The sequence below is a fragment of the Melozone crissalis genome, unplaced genomic scaffold, assembly GCF_028551555.1.
Source record: "Melozone crissalis strain CALT ecotype California unplaced genomic scaffold, PUWL_Pcris_2 ptg000027l_1, whole genome shotgun sequence".
Lineage (NCBI taxonomy): Eukaryota > Metazoa > Chordata > Aves > Passeriformes > Passerellidae > Melozone > Melozone crissalis.
Window position 1 is genome coordinate 34,624,378 of NW_026535805.1, and position 24,687 is coordinate 34,649,064.

The window sequence follows — 24,687 nt, forward strand, 5'->3', positions numbered from 1 at the left end:
TCACACCACATCCTACAACAATCCAAGTTCACTCTTCTGATATTGTTGTTATGCCATCTAGGGCTCATTCTCCTGTCACTTACAGGAATTAAAAGCCAAGAGGATTGCATATATAACAAATCATGTAAGAATCACATCCTTCAAACTAGTGCTTAAAAAAAAATTGCTAAACTAAAAATTATGTTTTAAAATTCAAATAGTTTAAGATTATAAAAAAATCAGTTAACCTACCTAGTTAGCCTACCTAAATGTCCAGACATTCCCAAGCCCTGGTTGGTTGTTACAAAGAAAACTATATTTTCTACAAGTTACCTATCATCAACAGAGAGAGATTATAGCATTTGTTTTAAATCATGTAGTGTGCTACATTGGTGAAAATTTCTCATGTAAAAAAGCCATTAAAATTTGGTCTAGAGGAGATGCTTTCCCATCTGGGAGCTGAATCTGGTTTGGTGTGACTATTCCTGTCTGTTAATTTAGCAGTACAAAGTATAACTCTACATTCTTAGCATACTTACTGGGAATGCTGGCATGTCTGTAACCAGAAATGCTTTCAGAGAGGGGAAAAAAAAAAGACTGGGCAATTCACAGTGTGCTAGAAAAATTATGGGCAATTCCACGTTTTAAGCATCATCTATCAACAGTGTTGAATAGTTAAAAGGGGAATAAATTTGAATGCATTGCCAAGGCAAATGCTGTGATAATTGTATCTGCTTCTCCTTTTCAATACAGAAAAAAAAATCCCAGACGCTCATCTCATTTGCGCCCAGTAGAAGCTGAGTGGAAAGCGGATCAATCCCACAGCTTCATCGTGGCTGCCTGTCCACCTTGGCCAGCACAGAGCAGGAGAAGTATCAGAAAAGGTACAGGTAAAAGAAAAAACACCAGGAGGCTGAGCAGCGTGGTGAATCACAGGGAGCCGCTTTGTCTGCAGCTTCCGCTCTCTGAGGAACTGTGCAGGGCTGAAACAATGGCTCTCCTACGGAGCTGCATCTCATCTACCTCATCTGCAGCCAGTGATGAATGATGGGTCAAGAGGGCAGCAGACTTTGGGTGCACAGCCCTGAAATACTTTATCAAAGATGGCAAAAGGCCATGTGCTTCAATAACACAGCAAATACTTCCTTTTGCTGTGTAGCAGACAAATTCCTTCCTCTCTGCTGGCTCAATCTGAAGCTTTTTGGTTCACAGCTCAGAGTGTGTGCGAGTTTTACATTCACAAAACATACACGTAAAAAAGCTTCAGTTTTATTCCTGAGACCATTCAACTGTAAACATTCTCACAGAAATGGAAAGTCAGTCCTGTGTTGAAATCCTATGCTTTCAAAAATACGTATTTCTAGGGATTGTGGGGCTTATAGACAATAAAAGAGGGCACGTTTTACTTATTTTTAAAAGAGAAACTGAACAGTAAGCATTGAAAACATTTTAAAACTGTAACTCATCCAAACTTTTCCTACTGGGGTTTCCTGTAAGAAAAACATACTGACTTGATAGAAAAGTTCAATAAAATATAAAAATTTTGTCCGTGGATTAAATGAAGATAAATGAAAATAATAGGCCTTGTGATATAACAAGATACTTCAATACTAAAGTTTGACAGTATTTTGCTAGTCGATGAGTTGGAATACCTTCATGACATAAAAAATATGCAAAATAAAACTGAAGCAATATTTTAAATGTTCTGAAGTAAGATGTCTTACTGCTTAGGAGTTGTCAAGGTTTTGTCCCAGTTAGAGGAGAGGTAAAGTATTTCAGAACCTTCTGCCATCTAAATTTTCTTTCAACCACTTTTGCCTTCTGCTCCTCCTTAGCTGTTTCTTTGTATTTTTATTCCTCTAGATAGCTTTAAAATTTCGTCTAACTGCTCTGAATTTGACAATAAAACTCAATGTTCCAACAGGACAGAAAGCTGTGGGCTCGTGTTTGGTTTCTAAAGGAAGTGGCAGAACGCAATCTTGGAAAAAAAACTCCAAATCAGCTGTGATCATTTCAGCTCCCTTACAAAAAACATCAACAACAGAAGAAGCCCACTTGTGTTCCTGCCCACCCAGCACCAGAAGCCGAGGTAACTTTGGGATCATTGTTTAATAGCAACAACACTTAGTCCTGGATCATAACTTTCCCATTTTGGAGGCTTTGAGGAGTTGGTTGACACCAAAACACCGATGTGAGCAGTGGCACGTGGGCAGTGAGTTGTGCCATCCCACCACCCATCCTGCAGCGGCACAGGAAACCTGAGCCTTTCACCTCCAGACGCGTCAGGGCAGAAGAAATGGGTGCTTTCCCTCCCAAAGATCTTACATAATTTTACACTACTGCAATGGATTTGCATAATTTCAATCAAACGATGTATTAAAAATCTTACCAAAGGTTTTGAATTTGAACACTTCAGAACTGAGCAAAGTAAATGGTTATGCTCAGAAAATGGAAGGTCTTGGAGTGGAGGTATCTTAACTTCCCTGTAGCCCTGCTGAACTGATTACAAGCAGGCCTGGCATCTCTACTTCAGTCAAGTGAAAACTTCAGATTAAAAAATGAATGATTTTAATTGATAGCCATACTGAAAAGTTTCTAAAACAATAATAGCTTTTACACAACCACTGCTGCCCAAAAAGGAAATCAGCACAGAAGTAACTCACCCTCTGAGTATTTTCCTTCCTTTTTCAGAGTGTGAAACTAAGATTGGCACCAAACTGCATCACCTTTTTAATGCATTTTCCATCCAAACTGAGAGGCACTTGAGGAACCACAGTGATGTCCCAGAGAAAACACATTCAATACAGCTTTTCTGCTACACCCACCTTCAGTTCATGGCCCAGCACTCTGCTCCCATTTAGTCATCCAGGTGAGGAGAATCTGACAGCTGGGGGAGGGAAGAGATTGGGAGCCATATGGAGCTACAGTCAATTTTTGGTATGTATTTGTGAATAGATACAAAAGAGATAAATGCTGGCATGCATAAATTCATATTTTATCAATACATATTTTGGTACTTATTGTCAGAGCAATTTATTCCAAAATCAGTTTTTTAAAACGTACAGCAGTTTAAAGAAAATTCCAATCCCGACTTCTTGCCACAAATCCAGGATCCCAATGGCATGAAGCAGGAGGTAGAATCCCACTCAACGGGGTTTACCTCATGATGCCAAAAGGGAAAGTGGTGCAAATAACCAAGAACCCAAGAGAGAGATTCTCTAGGTCACTGCTCCCTGGGAATGGGGATGCTCGAGCAGCCAGCTTTGGCACAAGGGAGCATTGAGGGTCCACATCCGAGCTGCTCACACAGAGGGCAAGGAGAGCTGATGGTTTTGCATGCAGCATCTTGTAATAACAAAGGTTATCAAAATTACAAGATTCACTAGATTGGCTGCCTGTAATTGCTTGCTGCCCGTACAAATGTTCAGTTTCACTTCTCAGACTTATTCAAATAATCCAGCCCCCACGGGCATGCAAACCTGAGCTGCAAGTCTGAATACAGAAGGGGATTTATTAAAAGACTGCTGGTTCATCTGACCATGACAGAATGCTAAAAAATGAAAAAGTAATGAAACACACAGAACATTTCTGAGCCCCTGATTATGTTTGGCCTGGATCCAGTGGACACGTTTGATATCCACTGGCTCCCCTATTACAGAGTGTTATCTCCCCAAACTTTGATCTAAGGCCACCGCAAGAGCAGAGGAGAGAAAGTATCTGTGAGAGTCACTTATTCCATTAGTCAGAAATCAAAAATCAAAAGAGCCACTTGAAACACTAACAGAATGAAAAAATTCATCACTTCCTTCAGAGAAGGGCAAAAGACCTTATTTGTAATTGTTGATTGGAACATGTGCCATGGCAGAAAATTTCTGGACTCTATTACCAGCTCTTAAATAGTTCTGTGGCTGGACTCCAGCAAATGGTTTGAATTTTTTATGCTTTTTCAAAATCGTAATAAAAAACACATACCCACCTCACAGAATAGAGGCTTCATCAATGTTCCTAACTCACTCTCAGCTTCTTAAGTAGACAGTCCTGCAAAAGTGCAGAGCACCATTATTTAGATTTGATTTGTTGTTGTTTTTTTTTTTTAAATAATCCTGTCTATTACTTTGTTGGGTTTTTTAAGAAGTATTTTTCAGGTAGGAACAATTTTGGATGCAAAATCAGCATCCCTGCCTGGAGACTAGCCTCAGGCTTCTGCCTCATGCATATGTGTATATCATATTCCTACATCTTCCACAAAACAGAAATTAAGTCTGTGAACAGGTCAGTAGGATAAGCCAAGCAATGTACATCTAAATCTGAATGCAGAACAAACAAAAAAATGAGGTATTTTTAAGAACAAAACTCTTTCCTGAGAACTTCATTTCTTCATGGTCACACAGTCTGGGTGCAATGTGTAAAAAATGGCTTTCTGAGGCACTGTGGTGTCTTCTGAATCACTGCCATTACCCGAGAAAACCCCAGGAAGTGGTTTGGATGAGAAGCTGGACCCGGCTTGCGTAGGTATCAGCTGATGTCAGAATACACACAGCACAAAGCCCTAACAATATGGACATTGTGAAACCGGGAATAACCTTCTCTTATCTCCTGCAGTTGGGGAAATCATTTCTAACACAGTGACTGCAGAGCTTAGCAATAAGTCAAACAGTTAATTATTCACTATGCTTCCTAATTAATCTTCATTTCAGGCCAAATCTTTGTATGCCCATAAAAACACGAAGATCTCCAGTGAGGGAAACAACAGCATGAGCTTTTGGACCTCCTTCTGCAAAGCAATTCGTTTTTCCATAAACAGTTACTATTAAGCAAGGACAAAGCAACAAACCAGACAGCCATCTGTGTAAACCAATTTAAAAGGATGGTGACCTCATAACATTTTTCAAACTAACGCTCTCCATTTAACTTCTGCCACCCCGTCCTGCCCCAGCAGATGCTGGGTTCGAGCAGGTCCTCGGGTGAGCACGGTGCTGTTGCTTCAGGGAAAGCTGGTGCTTTAAAGCCACAGCGATTTCAAACCCGTGAAAAGAGCATGTCAATGAAAATACCTCGGCATATATGGAAGCAGGGTAACCTTAGTGGCTGCCCACGCTCCCAGAGGGTGTTGCCACAAAGGTCTGTGCTATGTTTGCCAGCTGAGCTTCCTAGAGCTATGAGGTCAAGCGAGCACAAAGGTTCAGGCCACCGATGGTAACACAATCCCTGCTGAACTGTGTTCTTTCTTACGACCCAGAGAGAAGCCAGAACAAGCACAGATGGCAACCACATTAGAAAAGAAGGCAAACTTGATAGCCTTAGATCCACACTTATGAATCCACATACAGCACAGCTATGCTGTGTGTGCCCAGGATGGCCACAGCATCCCCAGCTCATTCTGCCTATTTAGATTTGAATCCAATGAAGCTTCAGGGAAAATATGCAAAATAAAATCCCAAGTAGAACACCTACAAAGAAGTGCAAGTAATAAATACCCAAGGACATGTCTTGCACAAGGTCACTTGCAGAATTGTCCTTTATTCCATTTACAAAAGTCAGTTACAGACACACAAGAGCTGAGAGCAGAGTGCATCAGATGATGGTGACATCAGACCATTGGTAGCACAACAGAAAGAAGTGCTCAAACTCATTTACAAGGGCATGTGGACTACAAACATTTCAGTATCAAAGAAGGTAACTGAAAAAATGTGTATTCTGTATAGTCTCTTTATATTTCCAAACATCAGAACAACATAACAGCATATAAACTGTATTTCAAGTGGTGGAAGAAGTGTGTGCTTCTCCATTATATAAAGATGGTGTTTCTAATCTACATAATGCAGACACGGTAAAAATTACCTTCCACAATGCCAAGGATTGTTACATGGACTCTTTTTTCTTTAACCTGCATTTTCAAAGAGTCATTACTTTACTGCCACAGCGCCTGATGTTTGTGTGCCTGGTATTTGTGTTTGCTTTAAAATAATGGCTGTGAGGTGAAGGTAACTTGCCCTTCTGACCCAGTGCGTAATTGTACAACTGTTTGTGCAGTAATAACCCATGGTACACATAAAGTGACAGTTCTCTAATTGGCATTTGCTGAACACAAGGGCACCCTCTGCAAACACAGTGGCTTTTTTTATTGGCAGCCTCTTTAATTATTTCACTCTTCTAACACAGAATCTCCTTTCTGTCATTAGAGAAGAGCAAAATGTTCCTCACCACAGCCACAGTAATACTATATATTTCTTAATATGTATCGCTGAATACTATTAAAGATTAGCCTTAAAAGACAGAGTAGTATTAACAGCTGTCCTGGGAATTTGTTCCAGAAAACGGAACACTTCTGACCTTTGAGTCTATGTTTCAGTGCCTTTTTGAGATGCTTCAGAACAAAAGTTCAAGTGGCATCTCCTTTCAGTTTGTCTCATCTTGTTGCATGTTAAAAGTGAGGACAGAAATCCAAGAGAAGCCTGGCTGGTGCTGCTTTCCCTTGCCTTCAGTTCTGCCGTGTCAGCTGATGCTGGCACATGCAGCATATTTCTCTGCTTCCTTTGGTTTTGTCTTTCCTTGGTCGCTGCTTTGAGTCCCCACCCAGCCATCTCCACAGCTCTCCTGTCACTGCCATGTTATGTAAAAACTCAGAAATGGCTTAGGAAACATTTAAATCTGTGCTATCTTGGCAAGCAGCTAATCCTTGAAGCAAATGCTACTTACACAACAGAGTGCCTGCATTTCCTACCCTGGCGTGGAGATGTCATGCCTCATCTCCTAAGGCTGGAAGAAATGCACAGCGCCTCATAAAATAGCTCTGACTTTCCATTTCTACTATATAAGCATCTTGTTATCTGTTTTTGTAGGGAGGGAAAATGGGAAAGGGAATTCCTGGAAGAGATTACAATTGTCAAACTGGCTTTTGATATCTGTTAAACAGCTGAAGCATTAATTTTTTGGCGGCACTGTTAAAAGCCTATGAGAGCTTCCTGACTGAAGTGGAGGAAATAGTACATTTAGTTCAACTACAAGCTGTACTTTTTAAAAAATCCATATGAAAACAGACTCATTATTCATTTTTTCTGTTAATATGTGGTTTTGCCCTGCAGTTTCAGTAATATTTTTTGTAAGACCTGGCAGTCTCAAAAAAGAACTGTAACTTAGAGCTAATGTTTTAATAAACTCTTGTTTATACTATAGTCAAACCAGAACAAACAGAATACAGCTACAAATGACATTTTTATAGAAAGTCAAGAAAAAGATTCATGTGTCTGAATATTTTAGTTACAGTGTGGTGGGCATGACTATTATTTCCTGTAAAGCCAAATTGTATCTTTAAGGAACTGGAAGAAGGCTACCCTGGGAATAGAACATGGATATGACTTGGGCCTCTAAAGAGCAGCTGGATAAAAATACCTTACAATTTAATGCAAAACTCCCATCAAATATTCTGAGAATTTTACAATGGAGCAATGGCAAGATACGGCCATGAGAAATGTTTGGAGTCTTCAAAATACCATCATGCTGGATTACTGCAAATGCCTCCCTCTGTGGTAAAACTGATGAAAAATTTCACAAAGATGGTTTGCAGTGAGACAGGCAAGAAAATGACCATTTTTATAAGGTGATCTTAGAATCCCAGAAATTAGATCAAAAAAGAAATTATGTTAAGTCTATTAGATCATATTGCATCTAAGTAAGAAAAATCTATGTAGTATATTTTTCAGCATTTTTTCCAGTTCACTTCTTAGTTGCTCCAACTAATCAGGTCCTAATTAGTTTCCATCAAGAGAACAGACTTCCACCATAATGGTTTTTTTCCTAGTAGTTAAAATAATGCTCCTTTTGCTCATTTGCATCATTTTACTACTTCATACCTCTTTGAGATATTCCCTTCCAGGTGATCTTGTCTCTGATACCACTATGATATCCAATTTCATAGAAATCAAGGTATAAAATGCTAAACTAAAAAGAGCAACTGACCTTCTGATTTGCAGCCTTGCTCCCTCTGTAACCAGCAGCAAGCTCCTGCTTGCACGAGACTGTGCTCCTGGTCAAGAGTCAAGAGGGTGGAAAATCACTACCTTGCTTCTAAAGACAGGCTGTATTTCATCAGTGCATGCTCTGAGCTTTATGGAGAATGGAGAGCTAACAGCAAAGTAGCCTCAAAAGGCTCCTATTTTCTTTAGTCGATGTGATGCTCCATGATTTGGTTAGACTAAGAAAATTTGGTTACTATCCCTTTTCCCTGCATGTTAGTGAAAGGGGGTTTAATAAGTTTTCTGTTTCTTAGTTGTAATAACCCCTTTTTATTCCTAAATTGCAGATTAGGATGTCTGGCTGGCCTATGTCTAAAGAAATAGAATTCCTAGAAGGAGAGAAAGGAGTTTCACACTGTAGATTGTTATCCTATCTCCCAAGCAAGGGACTGTCCTCAGACCTCATGGACTGACGTTGTATCTCCTCTGTCCCTGAACAAAGATGGTCCCAAGCAGCACACAGAGCAATCCCCAAACATTCATTCACTTCACAACCCAAAAGGATAAATAAGTGTGCAAGAAGAAAAGAGAGTCCATCCTTGAGGATGCTGGAATAAGTTTGTGAAAACAAAATGAATAACTGGTAAGGAACTTAATTTTTTAACTTAGTTGTTACTGTTTTTAACTAGCAGGGTAGCAACTGGCAATTATACTTGAGAAAGACTGGTTGAGTTTTTGGAAAACTCCTCAATGCTAAAGGCCTGTCAGCAGAGGGACAAAGTCATGTCATGAAACTACAGACATTTGGCAAACTCCTCAGCAATTTTGAATAAGTACCTTGTACTGCCCTTGTGTTATTAGCTATTGCAGTATCATGTAAATCCTTCATGACAGTGCCATTTTTGAAGTGCCGCTGTACCGTCAGGTGTCCTGACATTGTCAAGGCTCCTGGGGATGTCAGTGTGACGTATCACTTTCTTGCCTCCTTTACAGCAAGTTTCCAAGCCAGGATGTGCAAAAGGCCAGCATGTGACTCAGGAAAAATGTAACTTGGCTTAGAAAAAAGCTTCTTCCCTCACTGTCTCCTTGGAGTCCGGGACCCCTTTATCCAGGATAACCCTGTCCATTAGCCACTCCTGTCTCAGGATGCACACCTGGCTTTTCATCTGAGAACAGTGGCTGGTAGGGAGTGCTGGTGGCTGCAAGCAGATGGACAGGGACACTGGGCTGAGCCACGGGAAGCTCACCACTTGTTGAGCTGTTTGAGGTCCTGCAGGAAAAATGCTCACTTTGTGACACTAAAGAGAAATACTTCCAAGAGCAAAAATTGCTAGAAGAGCTACTGCTCCGTGTAGATATAGGAAACGAGACCAAGAAAAGACTTTGACACAGTTTACAGGAGTTGGTGCCAAACTACTGACATAAAGGAGGCACCTTCCTGTCTGCCACAGTACACAGCCTTCACCTGCAGTATATTCCTTCTCTCTTCTGCCCACATGCCAACAAACAGGTGGATTTCATGGATTTAATTTAAATTAACTGTTTGATGCCAGGGTAACATTTATAAATCTATGAAATTTCTGACAACCAAGTCCTGGATCTCCAACAATCTTACTTAAGACACTAGCCACTTGCAGGGAGGACTGAGCTGATGACTAGAGGTCTCAGGACCAAGGTTATCAGGCACAGAACACACAGGAAGATCTGAAGTGTATCTCACTCCATTCACTCACATTACTGTATACACTAACAGCAAAAAGATGGAAGACTCTTCATTCACTGGACCAAGTGGATTTAAAAAATTATATTCACAAAAATGAAGTAACTTTTTCCACTGTTCCAACTTTTCTTTACACTGTATTTTTCTTGTATTTTTTCTTCCTCTTCACTTTTGTTAGTCTGTCACTACAAATATGAGCAATGTTCATGAGTAACTCCTTATTTTTCCTTACAGAAAACTAATGCCTAAATGAAGTGATGGCTAACCTTTCTTTCTTCCACGGTACCCAAAGGAGCAAAACCCAAAACAAACTAATGAAACTATATAAGCTATTGATCACACAAACTGACCAAAACTGCAGTTTCCAAGCATCTGGGAATTGCTTCACTCATTTCAACTGGACTTTAAGGAAACACAAAGATCACCTTGAGAGATAAAGTATTTATGACTATAATAGGTGATTTTGAATGAAAACAAACAAAATATACCATGTCCCCTGAAAATGTCAAATCACACTTTGCCTCATATTTCAGAGCATTTTTACAACCTACAGCCAGCTCACACTAATAATGTATATATACTTGTGTTTGAGATTTCACTAATGAATGAGCAGCACTGCCTGCTCTGCACAGTCACTCTTCAAACAAAATAGTGCCATCAAAACAGTGGGCCATGGCAAGGTGAGCTTTCTAATTTTTTTTCTCTTCTTTCTATCCCAGAGCACCTCTTTACACTCAAGAGTATTTAAGCTCTGAGAGTACTTTGTGTAAAAATGACTATTAAATACCAACTCATGACCCTCAACAAATACCCAACATGCATCAGCTGTACAGAGCAAACAGTCATAGATTTAACAGGTGGGAGAGGTGGAAGAGAAAAGAATAGCATTTAATCTTAAAACAGATTTCAGAATGAAGCCCCAGTATTCCTGTGTCAGATTCAGTCTCCGTTTTTGCCTCCCAGGTATGGTAATTACAGCGCTGTGCCCACTGGGAACTAGCTGCACATTGAAACACCAACACACTTTGCTGGGGGAGGGAGAGTTTTGCCGATGGAGATATTACAAGATGCAGCAGTGAATACTCTGACTTTCGGTCAATGTGCAGTATCCCTTGTTCACAACACCCAATTATTTTAACTAAGCAGATGAATACCTGGTTAGCCACTGTGCAGGGAAAGTTTCAAGATTTTAAAGGCAGACACTGAATAAATGAACGTCCTTCTGGAAAAACAAGGTTTTAGTTACAGCAATCATCATTCCTCAATTCAAGCTGTGCCAGCAGAACTTGGTGCCTGCTCTTAGTCGCTGAAGGCAACAGGGTGTAGGCACACAGACCCAGGCATCCATGGGGCGTGACTTCACTGCAGGCTCAGCACCTAAATTAAGTTTGTCCCCAGCGCGACATCTCTGTCACAGCACACAGGGAGGTACCTACACACCCTGCCACATGCCAGTTTGGAATTCATCCCTCTGCCTTGGCCTCAGTGCCAAGCATCAGGAAACGGCAGGCAACTTGCCAACACTTTTTCTTAGAAAACGGCAACCCTTTCTGGAAATGTTCTGAAGGTTTGGAGAGTCTTTCTGGAAAGGTGGTACTGCTGAGCTTTTGCACAAATACTGTAAATGAAAGCTACCCCAAAATACTATCACTATCCTAAAACATGATACCCCTAAAAATGGGGGCAAATGAGGTCAATATTAGCCAAAAGATATTACTGTGGAGCCAGGCATTTTGATTCCTAGAGAGCTGAGGTAAATGACACATATAGTAGCATCAACCAGTTAGCAAGCTTTACATTTGCAAAGCACACCCTAGGAAAATCCACTGATTTTTAATGCAAATGACTCAAGATTCATCAAAACATTTTGTGCTCAACCTTCTACAGATTTTGCATTATATAACCAGTTTGTCATGAATCCCAAAATGTTACTGAAGCAACTGAAAAAACAAACCCAAAAATAAGAGTATACTTGTAAATCACAGTTCAGTGAAGACCTTTCCATTCCCTCCTCTCCCCGTCTTGATTTTCCAAGCTTCTTTTTAATTGCTGCTTCTCTTCCTACTGTTTCTGCCGAATGCAATTCTTGACCAGCACTCAACTAGCCAGAGCAGATGAGGAAATTTACTTCAGCCCCAGTGCGTGGTTGGACCAGGCACCTGTCTGAAAGGGGCAGAGAGGTGCGCACAGCCCCTATGGCCCAGGGCGAGGGCACACCTGTACGCACTGTGCCAGCAAAGGCACAGACAGGGGTTAACTGCCTCCTGCAGGAAGCCTGGTTCCATTCATTAACTGCGACCTCTGGGCTAGTACATGCGGAGGAGGGAGCACACAGGCGAGTTCAAACAAAGCTGCTGTTTTCCCTCCGAAACTTTTCAAGTCTCAGAATCTTGCACAAAACCTGCGCTGCTGTCACCTGAATGGAAAACAACAGCAGGCACTCAAACAAGCGAGACCCGCGTGAGAGTTTGCAAGCCCTGCCTGTGCGGAAGGCCACCTGCCAACAGGAAGAAGTGGTGAGAAGGAATTTGGATCCAGCTGCTCTCCTCCCTCAGCCAAACAATGCCACACGATAAACAGCATTAAGGATTTTTTTTTAATCCTCAATCACACTGGGAGCATCTATATCTGTCATTTTTACTCCCTGGTTACCAGGAGAAGGGCTTGAGAGATTTCTGTGCACAAGTTTGCAGACAGCCAATCTCTTGTTTCCTATCATAGCTTTATGAAAGGGATTGAGACAAGAGGAACAGGAGGGAAAGAAGAAGAAATGACAAAGTGCCTCGCCGTAGGGCTGACTCAAGCTGCTAAATTCATCACAGGTAACACAGAAAATCTTGTAGCTGTCTTGCAGCCCCATTTCGCATGTCAGACAGAAAGGCAGAGTGGACACAGAAAGAGGAGATAACTCAGTATCTGCAGTCCCGATTTCGTTAAAATGAAGTACTGAACACCAGGAAATGAACTACGGCTGTGTGCTCAGCGGGTCACTGTGGCAGGTGCAACTTAACCTTAAGACCACGTAGCCTACTGCACCTCCAGATTTAGCCTAGCAGGCAGCACCTGGGTGAAGCATGCCAATAAATCCACTCGCCGCTGATGGTTAATAAAAAGGGTTAAAAACCAACCAGACTGCAGCTGAAAATTCCACAGCGTTTCCCTCCACAGCGCTGCGAACTGCGCGTCTCCCTGGTTTCAAACGCACGGGAAAGCCGCCCCTAAGATCGGCCAGGCGAACACATGGCAAGGCCGGTGCCACCGGCGGGCGGGGATGGCCGGGGAGCCGGGAGAGCCGGAGCATCACGGGCGGGACGCGGCGATCCCGCTTCCCGGCGTGCGGGGACGTGCCGCTGGCGGCGGCGCCGGGTTCAGCGCCGAGGAACCCCCCTCTCCTTCCTCCCGCCCCAGCCCCCGGTGAACACCCAGGATCTGGGCACTACCTGCGGTTATCAGCAGAGCCGTGCCGTGTCTTCAGTCATTCAAGGAATTTAACAGCCTGGAAATTCCCGTTGTCCATTATTTGAGGTCACAGATAAAAGCTAAACAGCAGCCGTGACTCCCATCAATCATAAGTCACTCACTGATAGAGCGTATGGTAGGAGACCTACTGATGTAAGCTAGTCACCAGAGAAAATACCCACTGATGACGCATATCCAGGCACAAAAATAGTTACAGGGCCCCCAAAGGGATTATTCAACAGCCTACATTTAGATATTCCTTCAAGAGACCCGCAGTCAATTTGCTGCTATTAGATGGCTGGGGAACATTGAAGTTTAAGTTTCCTCAGCAGACATAACCACAAATAGTTGGTTTAAATAAGCTACTGCAATTACAAGCTGTTTTGTAAATTTTAACACTGCATTATAGCGATTAAGTCTAAACAGAACTGGCTAAAAAATGCTGTATAGCCTTTGCTCTCAATATTTACCAATCCCTCCTGCATATTAGCCAGCAATGAAAAGAACAATTTAAAATTCATTCACAAATGTTTAAACTAAGCCCCTCGTGCTAGCCTAGAGCAATGTTTCTTTATCATAAAAAACCAAAACAATATATGCAAAATGGTACGGGATATTTCGGTGCTGCTTAAATGCTATCTTGATCAACTTTTGCCTCAATTTTTATCCTTCTTTGGTATTTGGCTCTATACTACACACACAGAAAAATACCCAAATAGTTAATTTTCTTGCACAAATCAAAACCATGCAAAGGTAAGTGATTGCAACATGCAAAACCACATACCGTGCACCCGCTTTGAGCAGGGGCTAGAAAGAGGATCCCCAGAAATCCCTTTGAGCCTAAATTATTCTGCAATTCTGTGCAGCTGGATTTTTTGGCATTAAAAACATAATCCTCTAAATTAACCAATCAACTGATAATCCTACAATACTCCTGCCCCCTTCAACAGTTTCAGGATCCTTCTCATGCCCAGACAGCAACAAAACTTACGAGGCTGCAGCTGAGCCTACTAACACTGCTGAGCATGAAACACTGACTGTGCATTTTTGGCAATATTAAAATATTTATTTTTTTAAAATATTTGATTTTAACATCCAACCCCCCCCTTTTTGAAAGCAATTTTGGTGTTTAGGAGTCTAAAGTTTGCTGACTTTTTATTGCACATTTAGACTCTAAATATAGGAAAATATTTAATGGCTCTGATGCCTATTTTATTGACATACTTTTGGAAAGCATTACCTAGCCAAACAAACACTCAAGGATTTATAGTGTTTATGCTGTAAAGCAGGAGAAGGAATTGTCTCAGGCTATGAACTTCTACCTCACTTTCTTCATCTGTGATAACATTATTAAAAATAACACCAAAAATTATTTTTAGCACAACTGTTTCGTAAAGCCCTCATGTTTCTCTCATGCATCCATATGCTGCCAGTCCACATGGCCTAATTTAACGGCCCTAAGAAGAAATATTGGTGCCCTCTAGCTGATTTTCCTCTCCAATTTCCTGCAGACACTGAGCAGCAGTCTCTCTTTTCTCCTGACATTCCTGGGTCTTTCACTGGTGCCTCCAAAGTGCAGTGCCCCAGAATAAAATCAGGCACTTCCTACAGAAGGAACAGGAATCAAAACACTCAAATCTCTTAGTGCTCTCAACTGCAGGAGCTCTTTAAATAGCATAAATGCTGTGAAAAACAGAGGACGTATAACTGTGTTCAATACCACCTTACCAAGAACAGGTGAAGCACCTAAATATACTTTGTAGCAAGTCTGTACACTCCATGGGGAAATACAACCTGCAATTTTGCACGGAACACAGGAAGCCCCTCACCCATTCAGAAGTTATTCTGCAATTCCCCTCTATCAGGAGCCTTCAAAAAGCTTGTAAGCCTTTCACTGTGTTCTGCCACACATTCTGAGGTTAGTTGCTGATGGATCAGACAATTTCACAGCTCAGAGCCCAGGGCCTCCCTTTTGCCATCACACAAGCCGTGGCAAGCAGGGAGAGCTTTCCTCTCCTCTCACTGACGTCAGTCAAAGGGACGCACTCCCTGTTCCACCCTCCCTGTTCCCATCCCTCCAGTTCCCTCTGCCTCCAGCCCCTCTCCTGGAGGCTGCACCAGGTACCACTGAGGTGCAGGGCCTCATCACCTCATAGCTGCATGTCCCTGTCCAGCAGGGACCCGGCTGGAGCACAGCTCCAGAGCTGGGAAAGCCACGAGGCAGGGATGCTTACACATGCTTTGAACACCATCTCCAGTGTGACAGGTGACGTCAACAAAACAGTGTCCAAATCCCAAAGAGGAGATCTCTCCTGGCTGGAGGAAAACCCCTGCTGAGGAAGAGCTGTCTCAGGAAACGCTGAGCCTGTGGTGGCAGGCAGCTGCCTGGCAGCTGCTGGAACAGCTCTTTGGCGCCTCTGAGGGAGTGCATCTGCTCTAAGCCACACCAGCAGCTGCCCAAAGGGTGCAAGAGAACAGGAGTCTGTGTGGAAAGCAGGGTTAAAGCTCTGTTCTCTTCCTCCTTGTCCAGCTAAAAGAGGCAGAGGTTGGCCAGAGCTGGCTGTCTCTGTGTGTTTAATTAAAGCCATAAACCTCTGTGGAGAACTCTGGATGGCCCTATTAACCATTAATCAAATTAAACATAGAAGGGAGATCAGGATCTGAAGCTCAAAATAAATGCTGTGAGACAGACTAACTTTTAGGGTTGCATTCATAATCCTCAGAAGGTCTCTTTAAACCTTGATTGGGAAAAAGGAAGCTGCAGCATATAATGTTCACTTCTGTGTTTGAACAGCAGTTTTAAAGCAGAAACTGCTCAAATGTGTGGGAAGCATCAGGCTAATCCTGCAACTTCCAGCTATCTTTGGAAACTTAACTTCCCATGTGCCATCTGCCTTTGGATGACAGAATGGGTTAATCACAGTAGCCAGGCATTTTGGAAGGGTCCTAGGGCTCCATTTCTCTAGCACCTTACTACAACATTCCAGCTAATGTTCCTTTCACATACCCCTCTAGGAAAAGGATGCTACAGACTCAGTCAATACTCATTAGGCAGTTTTAATCCAAATCTCTACATCAATTAAAAGATGAAGGGCTTATTTGAACATTTAACAAACTCTTTGTTCACATAAAAGAGGCATTTTATGCCATTTGGAAAGTGAAAATTTTGGCAAAGTTAATTTTTCTGCTTGCTTGGGGTTTTTTAGTTGGTGTGTTGTTTGGGGGTTTTTTGGGTTTTTTTGGGTTGCTCTTTTTTTTCAACCAGCTGTGACATGACAGACCTAGAACGAGGCTGGTTTGTGCTATTTCTTTTCTGGAAGGCAACAGACTTTTCAAAAGCCTGATGTCTTGAAACATAAAAGAACACAGCAAACCCTTGAAGCGAAGGTGGTATCTCTGGGATAGAAGGAGTTATGGTGGAAAAATTAAGATCTGGCAGGAGCAGCTTTTGCTTTTTCAGTAGTAAAAATGTGTCACTTTTCAATACAGAGAAAATGTATATAATGAAAACAGGTGAAGGACAGAACAGGAATCATGGTTACAGTGGTAACTAAGTATTCCCATTTAATTAAGTCTTAAAGAGTTTAGAGATGTCCTATTACCACAAAACTTCATGATAGCTTTAAAAATGCTGTGTTTGAAGTGGGAAGCTGATGAATTATACCTTACTGGCCCAGGAGCATCCAGTTCTGAATATACATTAATGTAGTGTAGGAATATTGTTTATGAAAAGTAAAGAGATTATGATTTTTCCAAAGACAGTAAGAGAACATCTCACATTAGCAATTTTTTATTTGAAATTTCTATGATTTTTGAAACAAGGGGCAGTATTAGAAAATATTGGCTCACTGAGGATGGTATAGTATGGTACATTTCATCACTATATCATACAACATTAGATAAACCAGGACACTGATGTCAGAAACATAAATATAGTTCATGCTATTCTCAGTCTGTCTGCCCATCAATGTCTTAGGGCCTTTCTCTCACTGCTAGCATTGGTAAAACAGGTAATATTGTAATATTATAATTGGAAAAAAAATTAAAATATTATAGAAGCACAGGTTTCTGAGACTACATATTGATTTTTATTTATTTGGAAGCTCTCCTTGCATTCAAGCACCCCTGAAGAAATCTAAGATGAATTTAAAAACCCCAATATTTTTATTGGGGAAATAAGTACACTTGAAGTTAAATTTCAAATTAACACTACCTTTGATATAATCTAAGCTAGAAACATTGGTAGCATATTTAACAGCAAATTACAGAGTTTATACCAAAGTTCTAAAGTAAATCAAACCACAAAACTAAAGAAAGCTATTGCCTGAGCACCTGAAACCGGGTTTTCTTGAAATAAGAAACTAGCATTTGATAGCAATAGCCTTGTCTGTGTACAACCCTATTCCAAGATAATAACTAAAAATATTTTAAGATCTGGTCTTTACCAAAATTCCTTTAAAGTATTTCTAGAATATGGTGATGAAAAACAACACTAGTCTCTGGTTTGTTCACATGGTATGTAAGCCAGTTGAGTTGAAGGGACCAAATAACGTCAATCATCAAAACGTAACAGATTTATTCTATATATTATCCTACACTGACTGCACTGGTGGATAAGGAAAGAGAAACTGATGTCATTGTCTTGCCTTCTTTAAGGTCTCTGATACAGTCTCACTCAACATCTCTGTGTCTCTGCATTGGGGAGATAAGGATTTGATGGCTGGACCATTCAATAGGAAGGGAACTGGCTGGATGGCCATACCCAGAGAGTTGCAGTCAACCTTTCAATGTCCAAATGGATCTGCTCCTCGTGGAACCTTACTGGGACTAATTCTGTGCAATGTCTTAATTAATGACATAGTGGAATTGAGTACACCCTTCGCAAGCTGGCAGGGGACACCAAGCTCAGCGGTGCAATTGGTACGCTTGGTGGAAGGGATGCCATCTCCAGGGACCTTGATAGGCTTGAGAAGTGGGCCAGTGTGAACCTCATTAAACTCAACACGGCCGGAACCTGCACATGGGTTGGGGCAACCCCCAGTATCGGGACAGACAGGGAATGAATGGTTTGAGAGCAGCCCTGTGGAGGACTTGGAGGCACTGTGTGGTGGGTTGACTTGACAGGACACTAGGAGCCCACCACAGCTGCTCTGTCAGTCCCTTCCTCAAATGGACAGAGGAGAAAAACCACAACAAAAGAGATAAGGATGGAGGAGATCACTCACCACTTACCATTACAGACAAAATAGACTCGATGTGGGCAAAGAAGTCTAATTTCTTGTCAAAAAAACCCCAGAGTAGAATAATGAGAAATAAAACAAACCTTAAAAAAAATTTCCCCTCACCCTTCCCTTCTTGCCAAGCTTAAATTCACTCCAGACTTCCTCTACCTCCTCTCTGCCAGTAGTGCAGGGAAATGGGGAATGAGGCTGTGTTCACTGCCTCTCCTTCCTCCTCAGGGGGAGGACTCTTCACACTCATTTCCCTGCTCCAATGTGGGGTCCCTCTAATGAGAGGGAGCACAAGCTTCCCATGGGGTCACAGCCTCTTTCAGGTATCCCCACGCTCCAGTGTGGGGTCCTCCATGGCCTGTAGGCGGGTATCTGATCCACAGTGGAACCTCATGGGATGGAGGGACACAGCTGCCTCACCATGGTCTGCACCCTAAGAATCTGAGCTCAGGCACCTGGAGCACCTCCTGCCCCTCCTTCCTCACAGGCCTTGGTGTCTGCAGGGCTGTTGCTCTCACATGTTCTTACCCTGCTCTTCTCTGGATGCAATTGTTGTTGTGCAGCAACTTTTTTTTTTTCCTTCTTATATCTATTATTCCAGAGGTGTCACCTCTGTTGCTGATGGGCCCAGCCTTGGCCAGAGGCACATCCATCTAGGAGCCTGCTGGCATTGGCTCCATTAAACCCAGGGGAAGCTTCTGGCAGCTTCTCACAGAAGCCACAGCTGTAGTTCCCTGCTACTAAAACCTTGCTACACAAACCCAATACGTGGTTAGATGAAAAATTAGATAGGACTCAGCAATGTGCACTTGCAGCACAGAAAGGCAACTGCACCCTGAGCTGCATCAAAAGCAGTGTGGCCAGCAGGTCAAAGGACATAATTCTGTCCCTTTACTGGGCTCCTGTGAGACCCCACCTGGATAGCATATGCAGCTCTGGTGACAACAAGTCAAACACAGACCTGTAGGAGTGGATCCAGAAAGGGCCCCAAAGATGATTAAAGAGCTGGAGCACCTCTCCTGTGAAGCCAGGCTGTGAGACTTGGGGTTATTCAGCCTGATGAACAAGCTCTGGGGAGACCTTACAGCAGCCTTCCAGTACCTACAGGGGACCTAAAAGAGAGGACTTCTTACCAGGGCCTGAGATGATAAGACAAGGGGCAACACTTTTGAACTGAAAGAGGGTAGGTTTAGATTAGATATAAAGAAGAAATCTTTATTGTGAGGATGGTGAAGCACAGGAATAGGTTTCCCAGAGGAGATGTGGATGCTCCATCCCTGGAAGGGTTAAAGCCCATGGCAGGGGGGTTGGGACTAGGCAATCTTTAAAGGTCCCTTTCACCCCAAACCATTCTGTGATTCTGTAATTCCAGTGCACAGAATTAGGAGTACCTCGGAGATACTGTAATGCAAAAATAAAGACAGTGACTGCAAAGAGACTATTCTGAAATTACATTTATTTCAGTTTGATGTTTGATTGCTAATCAGTAAAACAATCTTCATCCACAGGTACTGCCAGTAAAAAATTAATTCAGACTGTATATCCATTTCTAACCCCATCTGGAAAGGGAAACACAGAGAGAGTGACTAGGGATATCACCAAAACTGGGGAGTGGGAAAGGGTAGCATACAGACTCCACTGTCTTCACTTTCTCCATCCCTGAGCACTGTGATAACCTAAGATCGTATTTAAGTGTTAACGACCTCGCATGCACAGGAGCTGACCTGCCCTTGAGGATGAAGTTTCATGCTTCAGTGAGGTCAGTGCAGTGGTAAGCTGCCATCCAAGAGGGGAAGATGCCACTTGGCTTCTTCCTCTCAATGCCAGCTGTGTGCTCCTGCCAGCTCTAGAGCTTGCCTGTGCCCATGGGGAGCCAATCCAAGGCTCACCCATCAGAAATCCCTGGCTATCCAACAGCTCACTGCCTGCCCAGCTGCCCAAACCAGCCCAGTGTGGGCTGCAGAGGGCAGGTAGCAGGAGCAGCCCCTCTGGGACATGAAACCACAGCCAGGACAGTGGGAAACCTTTCCTTGATCTCCAGCCACCTGCCCACTCACTTCCAGCTTTGGCAGCACTGGAGAATCCAGGCCAAGGAAAGGAAAAGCTGACCTCTCAGAGTTAAGAGGCACTTCAGACACTGATGCAGACAATCCAGCAGGGACCACCAGAGAGCCAGCAGGGCCCTGAAGGAACTGTAGGGGGAAGAAAGGGGAATGTTCAAACCACTCTATGCAAAGGAGGGAGACTCAGCTTGGCTGCAGCCCCCTGGCTGGTCCCTGCCACCAGTGCCTGCCAAAAGGGGAGCTCACCCCAGAGGTGCACTGAGCTCTGCATTGATTTGCTTACTGGGCCTGTTGAAACCCAAGTATGCCTGATGTTTCAGAAATGCCCATTTGTGATATTTTTCAAAACCTTTGTCCATTTTTTTCCCTTTGTGGTAAATTGTACAGATTAAATCCGTGAGTAGTTTCCTCTAAAAGAGATGGTTTCTTTTCTTCTTGCGAGGTTTTTTCATATTGCTCATCAAGGAAAGAACGCAAGGATCAAACTCATAAAGCATTCTTAAAAATCTGATTTATTAAAAAAAGTACAATTACCAAATTACATTGCTTCATCTTTTATATTTCTTAAACAACACAGAAAAAAAGTATGACATCTCATAGAGACTCTTCAGGGATTTCTCCTCAAAAGACAGTTTCGCTTGTTAGTTATACCCAAATTCCTCTCCTCCTGGACTCCCTCAAGCCACCAGCGCTTATCTCTCATCTCTGGAATATGTTAAACTATAAAAAAAACATTATCTTGCCAACTTGGCATAAGAAGAGGGGAGGCATCTCTCCTTGCTCTTATGGGAATGCCTACTGAAATGAGAGTTTTTGGGTTACTCCAGCTCACGCACTGATTAATATGACTCTTCTCTCACTGACATCTCCTTTTCCTGTGAAAAGTTCAAAAGTTCAGCTAAGCAACAATCTGATGTCTTAGCTTGCTACACAAGCCTCTGGGTTATTTAATCAAGAAATTAGATTTCTACAACACATAGAAGTCACTCACCACAGTCAGACTAGGAACTGTTGCTAATTAACAAAAATGCCAACATGCAATTATTTATTATATTAATTAATGAAAGCATATATAAGCAGCCTATCTGTAAGAAGTTTGATGCAATCTCTAACAGACTTCCTGCTGCTGTGCTGCCAGTTTCTCAGTGCAACTGTGGCCATTCCCAATTAAATAAATAATTTACCCTGGAAGATTTCATTGAGTGCCAGACACAAGCACCAGGGCTGGGTGAAAATAAATCACTGTCGGCAGCATGCCAGTACTCGTTCCTAGAATCTATGGAAAATGGCTACTTCCCTACAGCTAACATTTTGCATAACTATTCTGCACAGCTTAATTGATCTCTGCAATAGCATGATAGTAAAACTTCCTCCATTTCCATGTATTTTAAGACAATATTTCATTTTCTTTTATTTCATTCTATTCACATTTGCTGGCTTTTTGCATCAGTTGTGCAGCTTCTGGTACAGAATCATATTTTTTTAAATTTATTTATTTAGGGTGAAAGTCTTCCTCAATACCAACTTTTAGTATGATGCTGACCCAAATCCATCCCTTTAAGTCAACATGCTAATGCTCTGAGTCTATCACCATCCCCTACTTTGATTTCTACCATACTCCTATCAAACTCAAGTTACTGCCTTCTCTACCAATGTCCTCTAATCATAAACTCATAAACCCTGCTTTTAATGTTTAACATTTACTGTGCTACACTGCTATAACCATAGAAAAAATTAGGAAAATTCTCACTTTGTGCTGTGATGTCAATCTATTTTAAAACCTATTTCAAGATACCACAACAAATATTATGGTGTGACTTCAATACCTGACAGCAGTGTAAACATCAGCAAGTTTTCCTGGGTAATCGCAGGCATCTCAATTATCCAAATACTGTCTCAGCAAAAGGGCAGCCTGACTTACTGCATGGTCAATGACTTTCTATGCATTAGTAATTTTAGAAAACCTAGACAGGAAAAAGAGTCCTTGGTTGCTCCTTCAGAGAAAATTTCCCCATACATTTTTGTGGTGAATTTATTGTTCCTGTTCAGAAGAGTTCAGGCGTTCTGGGGGGGAGTCTGCGCTCACCACTGCCTGCCCCACGCACCAGATCCAAAAGGTGAGCTCCTGGTCTCTCTGTTGGTTCAGGTTTCAGTTGCTATTTCCCCAGTCTTTCAGAGAATTTGGGTTTTTTCTTGCAAATTTTGGCAGCCAGCATGTGACACTCATAAAAAAACCCACTGGCATTTCAAGGAAAAGCCAACCACCTTGATGGGGCTGCTCCCCTGAGGAAACAACGAAGGGAGCACATTCCTCTCTGCATACACTTTACCCCAAGGCACATACCTTCCCAAGTGCCTCCAGTGTTTCACAGCTCCCAAAACTCTGCTCGACCACCTACCCACTTTTTGGCCAGCTGGCTGACCCAGAAAAGCAGCAGAGAAGCAGCAGCCAGTGCAGGGAGGAAGCAGCGAGCACAGCTTGCAGAGCAGCACCGCGTGGGAAGGAGCTGCTGGCTGGGCACAAAGAGGGTCAGCTTCGGCTTGCCCTGGAATGAGCAATCCAACGGGAGTCGGACACAGAGGTTATGAGAAGAAAGGACAGGGAAGAAAGAGCACACCAAGGGAAGGAGCTTTCTTCTTCTACCGCAGTTAACTCCCCTAAATTTCCTCCCTCCTCCTGGTTCCCCAGTTTCCAAAAATAACCTATACAAAAGCAAAAACTGCAGAGGCAGGGAGCCTTAAAAGAGCTGCAGTTGGAAAATACAAAAAGGTGGCAAGGGAATTTATTTAAAAGAAAAAAGCCCAAGAAAAAAGAGACACGTTCTTTTTGGAAAAGAACAGTGACATCTTTTAGCATGAAGCCATTTCAGCAGGGATGTAGGTCAGTAGCTGAAACCAGCCCCTGTGGGGTCTCAGGTTGTGGGGCTGGTGTGGGCAGCCAGAGGGGCCCAGGGGTTGTTTGGCCTCTCCCCAGGAAGATGGAGAAGTCTTGGGCTGGTCTTGGTCCCTCCTTCCCTCATATAATGCAGCTCAACAAATTGTTCCTCTTTAGGCAGCCACACATTTCATGTTTCTGGTATCAGAAGACGCTTGACATTTGCCCTTAAAAGTAAAGGCACCTTAATGTGGAAAGCATCTTTTAATGACTAAGAGAGCCAAGAGCAAATATTTGCACCCAAAGAATTCAGTTCCTCCCACATCAAAGCAACCTCCTAGAAAACTGATTATAAACAAATTAAAAAACAACTAGCGTGCCTATCAAAAATAATTGTTTTGCTGCTGGCAAAGAATTACAGACTCAGAGGGCCTGAAACAAACACTGGGGGTTAAATTTGATTCCTAATTTGCTAGACTGGACAACAAGGTGGGAGAAGGGGAAAAAACCCCTCCTGTTGTGTGTAAATGGTTGTCCTGTTCACATGGCATCTGTGGGATGGATGGTGTTCTTTTAACAACTGAGAAGTTAATTCAGGTACAGGTTGAGAGATTTGGGGTTACACAAACATCAGCCATCATAATTTCCACATCACACCGGCTTTGATTTCAGGTGTATTACAGCACTCCAAAGCCACATGCAATTCTTTTGTCTCTGCTTTTCAGCCCTGATCCAAATAAGCAAGTATCAGCACATCTCTGCATCACTACAGTGAGATACAGGAACATCCCCACTCGCTCCACCAGAAGCAGCAAGACAGCACTCACTGTCAAAAGGTCTGTTTTCACCAACATCTCCTTCTTGTGCCTTTCACCACTTGATTTCTCTATAATAGGAAAAATAATTAGGGTCTCCAGGTCTCCCCATGCTTTTAACATTAAATACTACCACATACTGCAGAGTATCTCAGAAATGAGTGCCCAGAGAACTATTCCACTTCCTGTACAACAAACCCACTGTTTTGAATGAACATTTCCCCACCTCTGCAGACATCTGTTATCTTCTTGCATTTCAGCAGTGACATTCCAAAAAGTCTGGAGAAAACTGGTAGCTGGCTCTGAGGAGGAATTCCAGACTGATGCCCCAAGCTCAGTCCTCAGGTGCTGCATGGCCACTGTGGTGCTCAGCCAGGGTTTGAGCCTCAGCCTGGCACACACTGCTACCACTGCCCACAAAACAACCTATTTCAGAGAGAGGATGTTTCTCACCTTGGTGGTTCTCAAGAAAAGTGTAAAAATATAAAGCAAATATCACCTAAGTCTTTAGAAAAGAAGAAGCCTAAATGGCAGAAATGGTTTGGAGCTTTGGATAGGGTTTAAACCTCCTAATTTCTGATCTCTTTCTT

At 42.5% G+C, this 24,687-nt stretch overlaps 1 protein-coding gene across 9 annotated transcripts in view; it reads right to left on the reverse strand.

Moving 5' to 3' along the window:
* Positions 1 to 24,687, reverse strand: part of HIVEP2 (HIVEP zinc finger 2) — a 137,033-nt gene that overhangs the window by 71,784 nt on the left and 40,562 nt on the right. For 3 of the 9 annotated variants that reach the window (XM_054279094.1, XM_054279098.1, XM_054279097.1), the window contains one exon: positions 3,956 to 4,017. The exons of 2 other annotated variants lie outside the window; for them this stretch is intronic. The gene's annotated coding sequence lies outside the window, so the exon portion shown is untranslated. Of the gene's footprint in view, positions 1 to 2,804; positions 2,867 to 3,955; positions 4,018 to 13,094; positions 13,244 to 24,687 lie in introns of those variants that run through there. 4 more of the 9 variants (XM_054279102.1, XM_054279096.1, XM_054279099.1 and 1 more) reach the window with 4 other exon arrangements.